General features: G+C 40.1%; 1 protein-coding gene across 6 annotated transcripts in view; it reads left to right on the forward strand.

Annotated features, from left to right (window-relative positions):
• The window catches only part of LOC116917186 (neuronal acetylcholine receptor subunit alpha-7), a 44,422-nt gene that overhangs the window by 6,613 nt on the left and 20,489 nt on the right, over positions 1-17,320 (forward strand). The gene's annotated exons all lie outside the window — the stretch shown is intronic.

Here is a 17,320-nt window from a genome sequence, read left to right on the forward strand (position 1 = left end):
CTATCTTTATTATTTCTTTGTCCCTGTATTTCTTCTTTTTTTTTTCGAATGTTTTGTTGGGTGGATCTTTTTTTTTGCTTGGGAATTCATCATTCAATCGGATCTGTTAGAATATGCCATTTGTTTCTTACTTTTTTCGGGACGAATGGGGAAAAAAATAGATGGGCGGGCCAACTGTTCTGTGCTTCTACCATATTAGACGTTGAAGCATCAGTCCACTTGATATTATTGCTTGTATTTAAGCTTGTTAGTCGCTACAAAAACAAAAAATTCGGGAAGGAGTAATGGATTGTTACGGTTCGCCTTCACTCGGTGACTCCATTCGACGGAGAATAGAGTCAGTCCATATTTTGTTTTCCCCGCTCACTGAATCTATACTAGTCTCTTTCAACTGTGTGTACCCAGGCCTTTCGTTTTTCTTTTCACTTTTTGAAACGTTTTTTTTTTTTCAATTGTCAATTGACTCACACGTATAAGGAAAATACAAGGTTTCAATGGAACACGTAAGCGTATCTACCCTAGAAATGTTCCAAATTGTTTAACAATCACCAGAAAATCCTCAAAAAGCCTTTCGAAAAAAAGGCTTCGTTTTAAGAAACGCTTGACATTAAATTCTAAATAGATATTTATACAAAAGGCAAGTTCCTTGCTGCTTTAAAAATTAATATCCAAAGGTAGAATGAAAAAAGAAAACAACTTGGATAATCAAATAATAGAGCAATAAACCTTAATTTGGTTTTCTTCCCTCCTCGAGATGTTAAAGCTATAGAGGTCTTCATACATACTGTATGTGTGTCGGCTATTAAGATGCTGTCTAAGCCAACGATTCTCTTGATATATATATCTATATCTAAGCTCTTAATGTAACGTTATATAGAACCAGATAAAAAGGATGTCGCTTGGCGACGGGGGAGCAATCATACACATGATAAAAAGAAAGGCAAACATAATGAAGGGATGCAGCTTCCTCTCTTTTATAGATATTCCTAGAGGACTTGCAATAAGCCGGGACGGGACAAATGGCCAGCGTCCCTTAAATCCACCCGATTTACCATTAAAATGTCGCCGTGTTTTCACGCAACTCCTCGTTGTACAATAATAAGAAAATGAAGATGAACGCGCATCAGATATAGCCACAATTGTTCTTCCCCCACTCACGAATGTTACTCCGTACATCACATACAATTTAAAAAAACACACTTATACGCGGCTGAAGATTTTGAGCTATTCTTCCTGTCCGTTTTTGTGACGGCCTTAGGATTTTCGTCCACGCTCGTGTTATCCATCTTATTACATTCAATGCCACGTATATGCTACATAGACAGACTGTGAATTATGAAAAGAGCTCTTTTTTTTCTCTCTCTCTCTCTCTTTTGTAGCAAAAGTGTAAATAAATACGTCCTATAGTACCACGTCGAGTACCAAGACGAGCATTCGTTCACGAGCCATGGAGCGCGTATAGAACCCCGCATCGCTCGTTCTATCCCATCCATCTGATTGAATAGCCTTCTACGCCACACATCCGCCGTACTACATTCACGTTGCTTGACCATCCCAACATCTCTTTATTGTTGTTGGACTCGGCCATCATGTTATACGTAGTGAATACAGCTCTTTGCATTTTCTTTCTCTACATTCACTCTGCTTACAGGATGCACGTACGTACATACAACACAAATAAAGTATAGCCTATAGTATATCTTTAAGCTATGCATAGATACGTCCATCCCAATAGATCATCAGTCGTAGAAGAAGTCCCTCAAATGGCTAAAAGGGTTCTCCCGAGGTTCGGACTTTTGTGGTCATCCGTATCTATGGGTCACGTGAACCGTAAAACATTGCCAGACAAAACTCGTTCAAATCGTTTCTCCACTCACAGGTTGTTGGGCTTCTTTTTTTTATTTGGGGGTCCCGTGATGATCCGATGGGGGCGATAGGGTCTGGCTTAAAATGATTGGGTAACGATAGGAATATACAGACAGAGCAATGCATTCGTTGGTTAAAGTAATGCAGTAGATGTTGAAAATCTATAGAGTCGTTGGGTACGATGTGAACTTTGTGCAGCGTATGCAAATAAACTACGTGGGTCAGCATATGATGTCTTTATAACAAACGGGATAATGCTTATGTTGGTGACACATCGATTTTCTGTAGAAACTGGACGATGGTTCTTGTATGAATTTTCCTTTTTTCGGATGTGATCTGTTCTTATCCAATTTTTATTGGACACAGTCGTTTTGATAATCCACACAGCTAAAGATGTAACTATACATTTCAAACTTGTAGTTTCAAGTATTATACTAGTGAAGTACAGCTATAATTAACCGTAAGACTGGACGTGTGGGACCGCCAGACCTTTGATACATCCAAGAGACTAATGGACGTCTCAAAAACAGGACTTCATTTGTTTCATCTTGTGCAGCTTTAACGCGCAACGTGGATACTATTTAGCACACACATCATTGAAGCTGACAGGCTCTATAGCGGTCTGACTTTAAGTCAATTTCAGACTTTGCGGAGTCGCAATTACGACAACCCGGATGGTATACATGCCAACGAGTCGAGCTCAAAAGCAAAACTATATATCTAGAACATGTCTGGCGAGAAATCGACAAAGCAGAGATAGTGTATATGGCAAAAGGAGCTTGTGAGAGCTGCTGTGCGTGTAACACGATACGGGCTCCGTTGCCTTGTGATTGCGATTGATTTGGAAAATTGTCATCTATAGTCAACCCTCCGATCGGCTTGCTTTGACCAAAAGTTTATGCGCTGTTGAGTTTCACGACATCGTCAATTGAGGAGCGAAATGGGCGTTGCAACTCATTAGACGACCGCCTTTCGCTCATTGTCCCCATCAATCCATTCATGCCCATTTGATTTATTTTTTAATTGTGCCCCGCGTGCATTCGAGCCGGGCTCCTTATTTCTTGTCCGCATTATCCGACGATAATGAGCGATTGAAACACCAAGCGAAATGGAAGAATTCATCAGTCTATTATATAACTACTACACCGTGAAGGAAAATCTTTTGAGACTCTGTTTAAAACACACAAAAAAGGAGAAAGCCGCAGACCGCATAAAATCGCTGTGTGTGTTTGCTTTTTGAAGTTTGTAACGCCTCCGTCTTTGAGCGCTGCCTTACATAATTCATATACACGAACGCACTGATGCCGAATGAATGGGTCCTTCCTTCTAGTTTCTCTTTAGCTCTCCTTCTTTTTCCTTAATGAGGCCCTATACACAAGGACGATACGTATAGATAACAAGGACTGACACGAGTCCCATCTCATTTTTTTAAAATAATCTATAGACTCTTTGAGATGCGTATTATTCGATAGCGCCTGGATATAACCGGCAACGAAAGAGAAAGTAATCAAATGAATCAAGATTTTGTTATATCTATCATCCTGTCGTCTATGTAATTGATCGCGCTGATGACGGGCGTCACCCCAAATATAAAGTTTCTGCCAGCGGGCCCAACACATCGCAGATGTCGCCCCTTCCTTCCCCTTTCCGAAATGTAAACTTTTTTTTCCCCTTTTTTTTGGGACCGAGAGTTTTATCTACAAGGGGAGAAAACGAGTCGTGGGATTTGCAACAGCAGTGCGGATCTCGATCAAGACCGGCATCCGCAGTACAAGCCGCTCTTCCGAACGTGCAGCCTCCAGTTGGTTTCTTTTCCTTCGGCTTCAATGGCCGTCCCTTGGTTGAATAGCAAAACGGCAGAGTTGGAGATATTTCTAAATTTTTTTCGGGGGGGAGATTGAGGCGATAGAAACTTTTTAGTTGTGAGATTCGTTTCTATTCTGATACGTTGCAAACTCGAACATCCAGGGCTCGGAAAATCCGGCCGATCGTTCCATTTTGGCTATTGCGTTTTCCTTGGCAATTCACATCGTTTTCCTTATTTGGTTTGGTGTTTTTGTTTTAGGCGAGATTTTCGCATCAATTTCAACTCCCAAAAGAGAAGAGGAAATATTAGGTGGTGTTCTTTTCATTTTGTTCCACTCCATTTGTCGTTTTGAAATATAAACTATATATTGATCCGGGACAAAAGAAGGATGACAAGGTCTTTTTCACTGTTCTGTCTACTTCTTTTTTGTTGTTGTTGTAAATAACTAGCCCATCAATCAAAATCGAATCATGTTGTATAGAAAATGCTGCCTTTTTTTAAGCAGTTTGTTATTCCCTTTCGATTATGCACATCAATCAATTTTTGTGCTTTGAAAGTGTACATTTGAAAAAATGTTATAAACAAGGGCCCTCCAAGTTTCACCAAAAATGGCCCTTTATTTAAAAATAAAATAAAATATGTGATCGTGATGAATAATTGGCAAGGAAATGACATGAAATGAAGACGATACATCCATTACAGATCAATGTCAAATGAAAATTGCTGGTACAAGTCGGTCGGTCGGTCCGTATTGCCCATACACCGTGCAGCGATTTACTCCACTCGCATGGAAACTTGACTGATCTTTCAACAAGAAATAGATGAAAATAAACAAGTCGTTCAATTACTTGATAATGTTTATATATATATTTTTTCCAATATGGCATTTAGCGTGTGTCTGTGTTGCATACCTATACATGGACCTGCTTTTATATCGATTGATCTAAGCAGCTTTTGGCGTTTTCTTGGCTAAAGTCCTTCCCTACAGCAAAAGCCAATTTCTAATAGCAATAAACCACCAGGTTATACACTTGTATACGTTCGTATATCTCAACCGTATTACGAGAGTAACCCTGCTGGGCTATTTTTTTTTTCTCCCTCTTTGAAATACTAAGGCCACCAACAGATGGGAAAGCAGATAGCATATAGAAGGATCTGTGAGGCCGGCGCAAGAATACGAGTTTTGAGGCCACGTGGTTTATTATATGATATAGTTGTAGGAAACCAGGCCAAAAACTTATGAGCTGATTTCTTCGTTCCATTGAATTTCTTTTTAGTTTTAGTTTTTTTATTTTATTCTTTTTTATTTTCTTTTTTTTTCGTCTGAAAAAGTTGAGTGGCTCTGTGACGCGTTGGACGCTCTGGCGGAACTGTACGTCGTATACCTATCAAAAGTCTGTAGGCAAGGCAAACTCGATGAAGGAATCAGCTGGTGGCACTCGGGGAAGTCGAAATAAATCAAATTAGTGGTGCGAAAATAATATAAAAGAAATAAATCTATTACTTAGCAGCAGTAAGTTACATTTCCGACTCGTTATTTTCAACCCCAGTATGAAAGGCATGGGTCGTTTAAAAATGCTATGACACACAGATTTAAAGGTGATTTGAAAGCATCATTATGACCCAAACATACAACTACAAATGACGCTTCCCCCAAAGAGAGGCATCTCTTTAAAAATGCTAACTAGCAAAAAGTAGGCCAGTAAATAAACGAACCAAAGTGTAAGTTTTCCTATGGTCTTACGTCTATAGACAAATGTTGCATCATTCCCTTCTGACATCATCAAATCTCTACCGTCTCCAAACTAGTTTGTCTGTACACTGTCGAGCGACACTCCTGGGAAACGGAAAGACCAACATCAAAAGGACAAATCCACACCAAATTCTGTGTAGCATTCATTATACTGAAAATAGACGCAGTGCCGATCCCTTCTCCGAAACGGGGAAACTTTGCTAGACTATTCAATCACTTTACTATACAATTCAATCATTTTTTTTTTTTTAATCCATACTTTCATGCACATCTTCCGCTTGATCCACACGTCGATGTTGAAGACAAACAGAATCAATAGTTATAGTCTGGTTAATGATGTGGATTTAATTCGTCGAAGGGCAGAATAGACTATGCAACGTTGGCAAAGCTCCCTGGAAAAAAAAAGGGATTATCGAACAGACGAGAGTTAATGGCACGAATTATGTATTGATGTACATATATTGTAAGAAGAAAGTGCATTACCTTGTCCAACTTTGTTTAAGATCAGAACTTGCGTACAAAACAAAGTCAACCCTCTGACCTGGGGAGGTCCATCGACGAGCATCAGACACCCCTGGCTTACCGTTGAAGTTGATTGATTGGTTTGGACATTAGAAACTGGGTGTCCAGGACACATTGAAAAGCCGATTATGTCTTTCATAGTTGCTGAAGATGAGTTGAGCATATCCCCTCACTTGCAGTGCAACCGTCTGATGTCTCTACAATATTCATACGATACGTGTTTGCATGTATGAAGGATGTAGATTAAACATCTGTTTAAACAGGTGTGTGCGCTAGGACAACTGCGGGTATAGGCAACATTGTGAGCATCATCAACAGTATACACGTGACATTGAACAGAAGTAACAGCACCTGTCGTTGTGGCTGTTGGACAATGTCCGTTCACGCGAAACAAACGTCGATATGTTTTCACGTGGTTTGTTCCCAGTGTTGTGTGTATAACAATCTGATAAACGACTGAGCCTGCTGCCTCAGAAGGTCAATCATTTAACGGATGGTGGGGAAACAAAGTATGAATGAAACTGTGATCATATACGTATAGAAGAGCCAGTATCGCAGATACATTTGTATTGTACGTGAAATATCGCCTTATATACCGATGGTGCTTACATAACGGCAGAACTAAAGACGATCACGATGAACCGCATTGTGTCTGGTTAAATATCTCGTAGCTCAGCATGGAATTATCTATACTGGAACATAATGCAGTCCAGCGTATAATGGGTAGCATACCTAGGATGTAGGGGATATACACCGATCAGAGAAAGACACATATGCGAGCGGGATACAATAGCAAAAAAATAAAATAAAATAAAATAAGTGAAGCGGCACTGTGCGCCGTGAGGCATCGTAATTATTTTGCTATTCGGCTGGCCGAATTCTGGCTATACAAGTAGGCTATTTCCTCCGCACAATGCCATTTTCTGCATTTCGTATTCTTTCTTTCTTTTCTTTTTTTTCCGGAATCCTTTCACGAGGTATGCGGAGTCATCGATTGGCTACAGATTGACCGCCGTATCTTTTGTCATGTGTATACTATTTCATTTTCACGAAAAGAACACGAACAATTACTTGGAATTAAAACAGATGCAGATTGACTGTTAAAGACTTGATTACAGTTAGATCGGAAGGATTGGAGTTGCACGTTGATGGATCAAGTTTACCGTGCGGTACCGAATCAGCTAAATGTCCCTTCCATTATATATTTAATGAAACATGTTGAGAACTGACGTTAGCAATACAAAAAAAAACTTAGATTTTAATGTTTGTATTTATTTGCATTATTTTTTTTTGTCATGTTCTCACATTGGCTGAGTTGTTCCTATAGCTCTAGATCGTTCCCGATTCAAAGACCACAGGGCTACTTAAGTATGCACGGCGTTGCTTGCCTTTTTTTTTTACCTCCTCTCGTCAGAATGTTGTATCTCTATTAGAAAATGCAATGAATCATTCAATTCATTAAATACCGAGTTCTATTACTCTCTAATTTTCCTTTTATTCCTCTCAAAGGGTTGATGTATAACTTGCAGCTTCTCTATTACGTATACATTCTCCCCTTTTTTGCTACCAATTTTTATTTTTACTTTTACTCATCTTATACCCGATGATGGAGATCTTTCTCCGTGTTTGTTCGTTTTGTTCCGTTGCTCACTCACTGAAGCTCTCGAGGGGATTAAAGTTGGAACTATCTCTCCCTCATACGCAAACACAACTTTGATATTATCATTAATCTAAATAATGTACGGCTACATGGCAGTAGCCGTTCTGCCTACGCTCCCGTCGTACGACTTTGAGGTCACTTCGTGCGGATCGTTATTTAGTTTCACTTAAATTTTGAAAAATGAAAAGACATTGGAATGTGAATAGCCTCGAGTCCACCCGCACGTCATTTTATGCTGCAGTCTATACGGCATAAACTCTGGTAAACAATAACCATGTCGACATGTGTCATATCCGGGACCGGCGCGCTAGAAAGTCCAGACTCGCTATAATAGCCTTATATTTTAGAGCGTCATTTTTCGAAAATGGAATGTCCTTTGCTTCAGAATCCGGCTTTTGATGTCTTGATCCCTGTACACGTACTCATATGCGGACGTTTTATTTATAATACGAGCTCCCCAGTCCCGCAGTGCACCGCCGCATTGCCAGTGTCTCATTTCTTATCGAAAGCGCAGACTGTGTTATGGACGTGTACAAGCGAGTAGAGCTCGATACTCACGCGGGAACACTTGGGTTCGTGGAATCTACATCTGCCTCTGCCTTTGCGTAGGTGAGAGATGCACTACTGCCAGCAGTCAGACACTTCGTGTATTCTCCAAGCATATACGCTGGCATTTCTTTGGAAATAAAAGAATTGGTTTTGTAAGGGGACAAACAATAAACTATTGATGCAAAAACGGCACCCTCGTCTAGACGTAATACACAGTGTAGGCTACATTGGAAACATGTACGCCCCCATTCTATATACGGAATGTAAATGGTGTCAATTTAAAAGAAAAACAAAAGAAAATAGACTTTTGAAGAGAAAGTCATCCCACGTAATTGTGTTTCAAAAGATAGTCAATCAACTCTGAGGAAAAGCTGCGGCCAAGGAAAACTAATGCAGATGTTTCTTTGCTTTTCCTTCTTTGTGCGCATGGGAAATGTTCGCTAGCATGTAAGATGCTCACTTATTTGTTAAACGGAAAAGAAAGTTTCGTTTTGGAGCCTATAGCTGCTTTATACGGAACTAGACAAAGTAGAAGTCATTAAAATAAAGCCCCCCAAAATAAAGAAGAAGACGTTTAAACCGATCTGAGCCCCCTCGTAAACGTCAAAACTTTTAGTCAAACAAACAAACAGAAAAACGCAACAACAAACGGTCGAGTTGCTGCATCATTTCAATCAAAAGCGAGATGGAACTACACGCTCGATATATCCTCAATGCAGTATAGAAATAAAACAACAACAAAAAGTGTGACTGGTCCACGTAACGTTTTTCTTTTGAGACATGAAATCATGTCTCGCGTGTTAATTATTTCCTAACGTCCGACGAGCCCAACTTTGATAATATCCATGTTTAACGAGTTCAAACGACAGTATGCACCGCGTGAAGAAATGATGCACGATTGTTATACAAATGGTATCTAAATCAAACGAACGACTGCTTTTTGATATGCTACTGGACTTTCCTTCCATTCATGCAAATCACGCGCGCGCTTTCATCATCCGTTTGCAGTAGCGCAAAACACTAATGAGTCTGTATAGTTTGCATTACAGTTTCACCATCAATTTCGAGACGTTTAAAATATGAAGTGCTAGCCATCTTACCAAACATAACACATCAAGAATAAATCAAACGAACATGACGGGATGGATTCTGGCATCAAGAAGCTTTGCGACTTGCTTTTGGATATTCTTGCGTCATGTATAGAAGAATGTGTTTGGATACCCTCGATTGATTCGTTGTCTACATCATTCTGAGTTGCGCTCTTTCTCCTTCATTCGGCGGAAGACAAAGCACTTTGATGCTCCAACTTCAGTGGCTATTACATGTCTTTTCATCGAAAGAAATACTTGCATCTATCCATATGCATATCTATATATGCCCCACAATCCAATAGAAAAAGACATCATTCGGTGAAAACTGCCCGACGTGGAATAAAAAAAGAACAGCGCCGTTACGTAACTTTACACGTTGGCGTGTTTAACTGTCGCGTGTCGTTACACAAGTTCAGACAAAAAAAAAAAAGGTCGTTGTGGCTCTAAATCGTTTGCTATTCACCCTTCATGCTAATTCACGAAATTCACAGTATACATCTGGGACATCTCTGTATAAATCACCGCCTACCCAACAATCCTCTTATTTCCTTTTGTCTTTTCGATGGTTCCGTGCTCACATTGGGTGTCTCTTTCTTGATTTCCAAAAGTCTGACTGCCACACAGCCATTATTGCATCAGTTTGACGAGCAAAAAAAAAAGAAAGAGAATAGTTGCAACATTATCGATTGTGAGCGCATGTATTAGAGCTGGTGTACCAAAAAGAGGTATAGGACGTAGCGGAGGAGGCGCCCGAATGGCAAATGTATATCACCAACTGATTATTCTGGTTAGCCCCGTTTCGTATAATAGATAGCCTCTATTTCCCCGTTCCTCTTGCAAGTCGTATACAAGCTTAGTAGTATACATCAGTTGCTTTCATCAGTAGCCCGTTATTCACACCGTTAACTCCATTTCGCGGCAGTCGACGTTGGCCGCAAAACCCGCTTATAGCCTTTTTTCATTATAGCAGTTCCCTTCTTCCAATAGAAGACGAGGAAATAGGTCGGCAACCCTTGGCTGACGATCGGCAGATACAAGAGAAAAAAATAAAATCAAAGAAATAAAAAAAAAAAGGAACATCGACTAAGGAACAAGTTGTGAGCTATAGTCCCGCGCCGCTTCTAAGTATTTCTGGGGTTCCACTGATCCGTCCCACATTATACGCACTGATGTAGACGTCGAGGCTTTCACACTCTATCGGGTTAGCCCTTGCTCAAAAGAAGTATAGAAGGGAGAGGAAAAAAATGAAAGAGGCCGATGATTTGGCAGGACAACAACAAATGCAGTCAGTAGGATAGCAAAAGCCCCCCCTACCCCCCTTAAAAAAAAAGTGGGAAAACTAAAAACGTGTGACGAAGAAAGGCAGGAAATGAGGAGAAGAAATGCATCTTTCACCAACTGCCAAAAAGAGCGAGTAAGGACAGCAGATGAGAGGATGTTGGTGTAATCAAAAGCACAAACGTCCACATGGCAACGCCCTCATGTGATATACATTTATCGATCGCCTGGATTTGTGTCGACTGAAACAATTCACGTCCACCGCAAATATGTGACGGATTGATCAGGCCTTGCAGCCACCCTGAAATGTGAGATAATCAATCATCTTTATTTTTAGATTTGAACGAGAATTGCGTGCACTGCGAATCAATGCCAAGGGTTTCCGGCGAACATCCCCATACAAATTGTTTGACATTTCTCTCTTCGAATAACAGCAGAATGACGTGCATATGTTCATTCGTCCGTGTTTACTATAGTTCCACCCTATGTTTTAACTTTGACTACTGCACGGCGTATAACGGACAGCTTGCGTCACTTTGTCGTTCGTATGTTACGCATTTCTAGCGAACATTCTCCTTGTATACGCGTGCGGTTGCCTGTGGCCATTTTTTCCCCCCTCTGTTATACAGTACATTCCAAATAACAACAGCTATCCAGCATCAGCCCGGAAATCCAATTTCTGGTCCGGATGATGACAACGTCGAGCCCGTGAGGCAAGCTAACCCAGAAGCTTTAAAATAAAATTCAATTTTTTGTCCTCCCCTCCTCCCCCTTTTTTTTTTTTATTCTTCTATACGAGACTAAAGAAGATATCGTGTGTGAAAATGTCAGTATACACGCAGCAGTACATCTATTTTTTTTATTTATGTATACACATAAAGCTGACTTGAGATGTATAAGGACTGCGTATTTGCGGAGAGAAGAATACCAGCCTAATAAGATCTCTCTGTTGGCGTCAGCCATTTCCCTTTTTTTTTTTTTTCTTCTTCTAACAAATATACGTACGCGATGATAACACAAGAATTGTGGAACCTTCCCACACAAAGAAATAGACGATATGTCAGTTGCCTGTGTTAAAATACGAAAGAGGATTGCATTTTTGAGGCTTACCTCTTTTTTTTTTCTCTCTCTTTTTCTGATTCAATAGAATTCCTTGCATTTTCCTTATTTTGTATTTTACTGTCACTCTGACGACTTTTTCCCTCACACAATTGGGTTATCCATCGAACATTTTTATCAGCCACTTCCCGCTGAGCATTGCTGACATGTCAGACGTTTCAAAAACAACGTTATTTGTTTTTTTTACCTGTGAGAAAATGCCTATCAACATGACATTGTACAAGAACATTTGCGCTTCATTCGATGTATTAAATGCAATGCGCACGGCCTATCCCAACAGTGTCGTGTACAACGTGAGGCCGTTAGTCACGATTTGTGGTCGACCTGAAAAGCGTCACGGCTTTTACCGTGTGGTACACACAGTGTACGTGATTGCTGTTGGATTTCGGTGTGGACGTTGAGAAAAGAAGCGCCAGCGAGAGGAAGGTCGATGACACCCACGAGAGCGCAATAGCGGAGCTGAGCAAAAGTGGGGAGCAGCAAGAATAAACACAATGAAAGTGTCGAGTCAAGATATAAATATCCGCCTTTGCCGACACTAGCAGCAGCCAATGTGTCTCTGATACGTGCTTCTTGTCACCGCCACTATATATACGACTGACATTTGAAAGAGAGATTGGTGATGTAATAGGAGCCAGCCGCCTAAAGAAATGAACACTTTTGATATTCCTCTGATGCCGCATTTTGATGTAAAACCATCAAGAATGTATCCAGATGCACGATAAACTAGAGCCTTCTTGGAATCAATCAAGTTATTATCTTTAGAATGACGGGGTATCAGAAATGAAAGGAGGACATTACGACATTTTATCACCAATGGTGGATGGCATAACTTCTAAGCCTTCCCTTATTGTGTAACCTCTTTACGTAGATACTTCTATAGTTACAGCATTCTTTTTTTTTTTTTCGTGTGCTTCAACGTCGCCTAAAATAAAGCAATCCAACAATTCACGCGTCCATGACCAATATGGCGGCTTCGTTTGACAAATGGTCCGTTTTTTGCTGCGCTAAAGAAAAGCACCTTCCGTGTTTTTCGTTGCCTGGGTTGCGTGATTGGAAACTGCGACATGTTTTGTCTATAGTGGGCCGATAGTGCCTGATATTGTTGACTCGGTTAAGGTTTCCTAACATGAGTCCAACGTGATTGTCGAGACGCTGTTTAGCCTTCAATGTTGGATTATGTGCTGTATCACAAGACACGACCCTGCGGCGTTTCAACTTGCCTGTTGTTGGATATGCCTTCCTCTTTTGTTGAACTGTGATTGAATTTCGTCTCCCTCAAATCTTCATTCATCCGTGGTGTGTGATAGAAACCATGGACCTCTTTACAAGTGGTTTGATTACGTACAACTACAGAAGTCAATATTGTAGGATTTGAATAGTGTTCTATAATCTAATGACATCCAGCCGCTGCGGTTGTCCCGGAGAAAAAATCGCATCCGGCACGATCGGTTGAATATTTCCCGACGATAGGCAACGACTGTCACAGCATCACCAATCCACGTATTAAAAAAAAATATATTATACGATACAATCTGATGGTATATATGTAAGGAGCGAAAGAAAGAAGAAACGAGTTTTGAAATAAGGCGGAAACAAAATGAAAAAAAGAAAAGTGTCAACCGTTTGCGAATAAACAGACACGTATTGCAACGTCGCATGTCCTGACGTTGCTGTATTTTTTATTTATTTATTTATTTATTTTTTTAGCCGGACAGCTATTACAGGTCAATATAAGACACCCCAAATGATTGAGAACATTTCGTTCCGGGGCCACGTCCGGTCTGCCGAGGACTGCAGACACTCACATCCGCATCGTGAAAAAAAAAATGGGAGGGGGGGGGACTGAAAGAGACGTGACTCAGCTCTGCAAGCTCTGCAATCTATATCCGTTTATGTTCATCATATATGGCCAAGACGGGTCAACGTTTTGTGTGTATGTTTTCAATGCGTTTCAGTCTCTCGAGCTGCGTGATTTATACGCAGGAGCATTTTTAGTTGCAAATGGTGGCCAAGAAAAGGCAGTTTATTCATTGTCAGTTGCAACTGCGTTGTCATTCACTTCATGCTAATACTTCCCCCCTCCCTTTTTTTCTTTTTCTTTATCTTTTATTTTGGTGTGGAGGTTTTTAAACGTGGCATAGTTTGTACTATTCGCCGAACTTTGCCATTTTTTTTTTGAAGTCACGAAACCCGCTGTTAAAGCCGATTCCCCTTTTTTTTCAAGTGGGTGTATAGAAAGCAAATATGGAACTACAAGGGGGATGGAAGGACCGTCTCTGTATAAAAGGTCGAACACACGAGAAAAGAAGAGCAAAGACAAAAATGTGAAGAACACGAACATAGAGGCGCTGCTTGCTAGTCATTTTTTTTCGTTTCTTGTTTCGCCCCCACATCAGTTGTGGTCTATTTCACGTATAGTCAGAGAGAGGGGGATAAAAAAACGAAAGATTTTTTTTTTTTTAAAGAAAAGAACCTATAAGAAATAGAAGAATGGGCAAGGCACAGGAGGATTTTCATTAGACAGAAAGGATTCTTCCTTTATATTCACGTTGCAGGTCTCAGGAATTAGATGCTGTTAGGCAGCAGCTCTTACTTGTTCCTCGAGAGTTATATAGACTCTACAGTGATATATAGCGTAGGTTCAAACTAACTTCTGTATACACGTAAAATAAGAAAAAAAAAAAAAGAAACAATTGAAGCTCTAAAAAGACGAACAAATGAAAAAGTACACAGTCCCTGGGTCCGCCAAACGACAAACGTGAAGCCCCGCTATCAAATAGAATGTCACGAAGCAAAACTGGGAGGTGATGTAATGTACCAAAAACGGACATTTGTTTTCCATAAAGAAGGACACTGTTGTGTCTATTGCGTACAGAGATCATTGCGACGTAGACAAATATAACTAACGGAATATCATCTCAGTCGGTGTGATGAAATAATGACGTCAAATCAATGACGATCTAAACAATAAAAGAAATTATTAATAAGCTACAGCGATACAACAGCTTTTGCTTGCATATATACACGCACCGAGTAGTCTATTCTTGCACATGCAGCTTCAAAACAATTGGATGGCGCTGAACGCTAATAGTCTCATGTGCGTCGGAGACTTTTGAATCAATACGAACGCCGAACGATAAGCGCGCGCTGCCGCTTAATAAGAGAAATCTAATGCTCCCTTTTTTCTTTTCGCCTGTCCCTGTCCTGTCCCCTACATATGCAGTGGTATATACATCGTTATAGATGTATAGTCCCGCACATATATAGAGAACCCTCTTATACGCGTGGGCGGATTTGGTACAGACGGCTAGAGATTGAAAGCAATTGTTCCGCTAGTGAATGCCCATAGCTCATCAGTTTCTTTGGCTGCATTTCTGTAGTTGCCTCTTTATGAGGAGGAAAAATATGCCATTTGAATCAGTCAGCTTCAAGAAAAATGCGAAAAGAAATGAAACTGATTGTATATCAATCAAAATGGCTCTTGTTGTGTCAAGAATCTTTGGTTTCATTTTCCCCGTGTACAGAATAATGTCATTAGCGCATCCGATACAATCATATTGGAATGCCACTTCTAGGGCTTCTTCCTTCCTGGAAAATACGGGCAAACAAGAGAAAGAAATGAGCAATTTCAAAATGAAAAGAATCTATACGTTTTAAAACAATAAAGGAATTAGACTGCGTGTCTAATAAATAGTATCAATCGTTGGTGCAGTATATAGGATAACTTCATTATCAGCTATAGGGAAAGAAGGGCGGAGTCTTTATATATATACGTCAGCTCAGCGATGGAAATTCAATCAGGAAACTGCCGAACTTGCCGTCGCTTTCATCCCCCTATATTTTCCCAAAGCCCTTTTTTCTTTTTCTTTTTTTGCATTTAGTTTTTTTTTTTTTTTTTTCCTTCAGCTCATCTACCGACTTCTACGTTTTCGTCGTCTTTTATTTTTTACGATGACTCGGCTGATCCCTTCGCATCAGTGTCGATGACTCGACTCTGTAGAATCATGCACTGAGGGATCAACTTCAAAGAGTATAGCGAAACACAACGGGAAAAGGGGGAGAAAAGAAAAAGAAGAATCAAAACTAAGAGGCTCCTATTTACATTAGTAAAAGAACGGAAAAAGAAGAGACAGAAGCCACTTTAGATCGGATGACGTCTTTTCACGAAGAGACGCACAGCACATTTTCGCGAAACTTCCAACCTGTACACTATCGGTTAGATGTTTCGGTACAAAATCCTGTGCAAGTAGCGCGGGAATTTGAAATCATCGAGGGCGATGTATAAATGTCCGAACTCTTCAGGCTTATCATCATGTATAGAAATCGGCTGAATTAGATGCTGTCAGGACTGTTTGAAAATCGATGCGACGCTGAAAAAGAAAAATGTTTATCATCAAATCTTTGCAGGGCGCAAAGTAGACACACTGTTGACCAACACGAACGTTGTCAATAGCCACGTATATAGTTCTCTTTGAAGAGATTTCTTTTTGACGTCTTCTTGAGAGAGATTTCAGGCGAATGGAATGACGTGTGTGTGATGCACTTTTCAGTGTATCTAGCTTAACACTGTTTTCGCGTGATATTGTCAGTGACGCACAATCGGCCTTTGCCTTTTATTTTTTGTTGCGTAGACGAAGAGCTCGTTGCGTCAGCATCGTTCATAGAATAGATACGATACGTCTTCAATGATGCTTTCATTTTAGTGTTTGTTTGCCTTCAACGTCTTGGCATTTGCTTTACGTTTTTTCTGCGATCTTTATGTAAATTCAAGTTGGAAAGCAGAAAAGGAAAAATCGGAATGAAAAATAATAAGCAAATGATTAAATGTCACCAAAAAGTTAATCATAAAAATTAATGAGAATATCGTAAAATCGATTACAAAAAAAAAAAACGATGGGGATAATGAGTAGGCATTTCCAAGTGTACAGCTTCAATTTTTATACATCGCAAAATGAAATGAGCTGCGGCTATGCTTCGGTGGGTCCCGGGTTCGAATCCCGCCACAGCACGTTCGAGAATTGCAACGCTGCATTATTGCATTTGATAGGGTATTTTGATTCACCTTTTTTTTTTCTTTCTCGGATTACGTAAATCTGTTTTGATGCTCTGGATTTTTATTGGCGTGTGTGTAAATACGATATAAAACCGAGATAAGTCTCTTCACCCTATTTATTTTCTAACCTGAAAGCAAAATAAAGTTGAATAAATAAACAAAAACGCAAAAGATTTTTTGTTTTCTTTTCCTACTATACAATTTTATATGCAGGCCACTTCCAAGATATTTTCTTACGTGTGGCCGCCTTTCGTGGTACGGATGAACGTCATTTAAATGTAGACGGTTAATGCAAAATAGCCTAGTAAAGGATGTCCAGCACGTATTCGACTGAGACGAGGATTGAGTCTCTTTTGATTCGCATAATCTATGCACATTTTTTGTCCCCCTCTTTTTTTTTAATTATTAGACTTTGATCATTCAGATTCATTCATCGTTCCGTGTTCACCGAGGCTTTCGTATTGGGGCTGTTGATGTAATAGCTTAACGCGCATCCATGACGCCAACGCCGAGCTTATAGATATCCGTAAGACAAGAGAAGCCATTTGTGTATGCACACCATACGCTATAGCTAAACTTTTGACGCCTATCCAACAAAAAGATAACAATAGGCCCATAA

This window comes from Daphnia magna, linkage group LG2, assembly GCF_020631705.1.
Source record: "Daphnia magna isolate NIES linkage group LG2, ASM2063170v1.1, whole genome shotgun sequence".
In the NCBI taxonomy this organism is placed as follows: domain Eukaryota; kingdom Metazoa; phylum Arthropoda; class Branchiopoda; order Diplostraca; family Daphniidae; genus Daphnia; species Daphnia magna.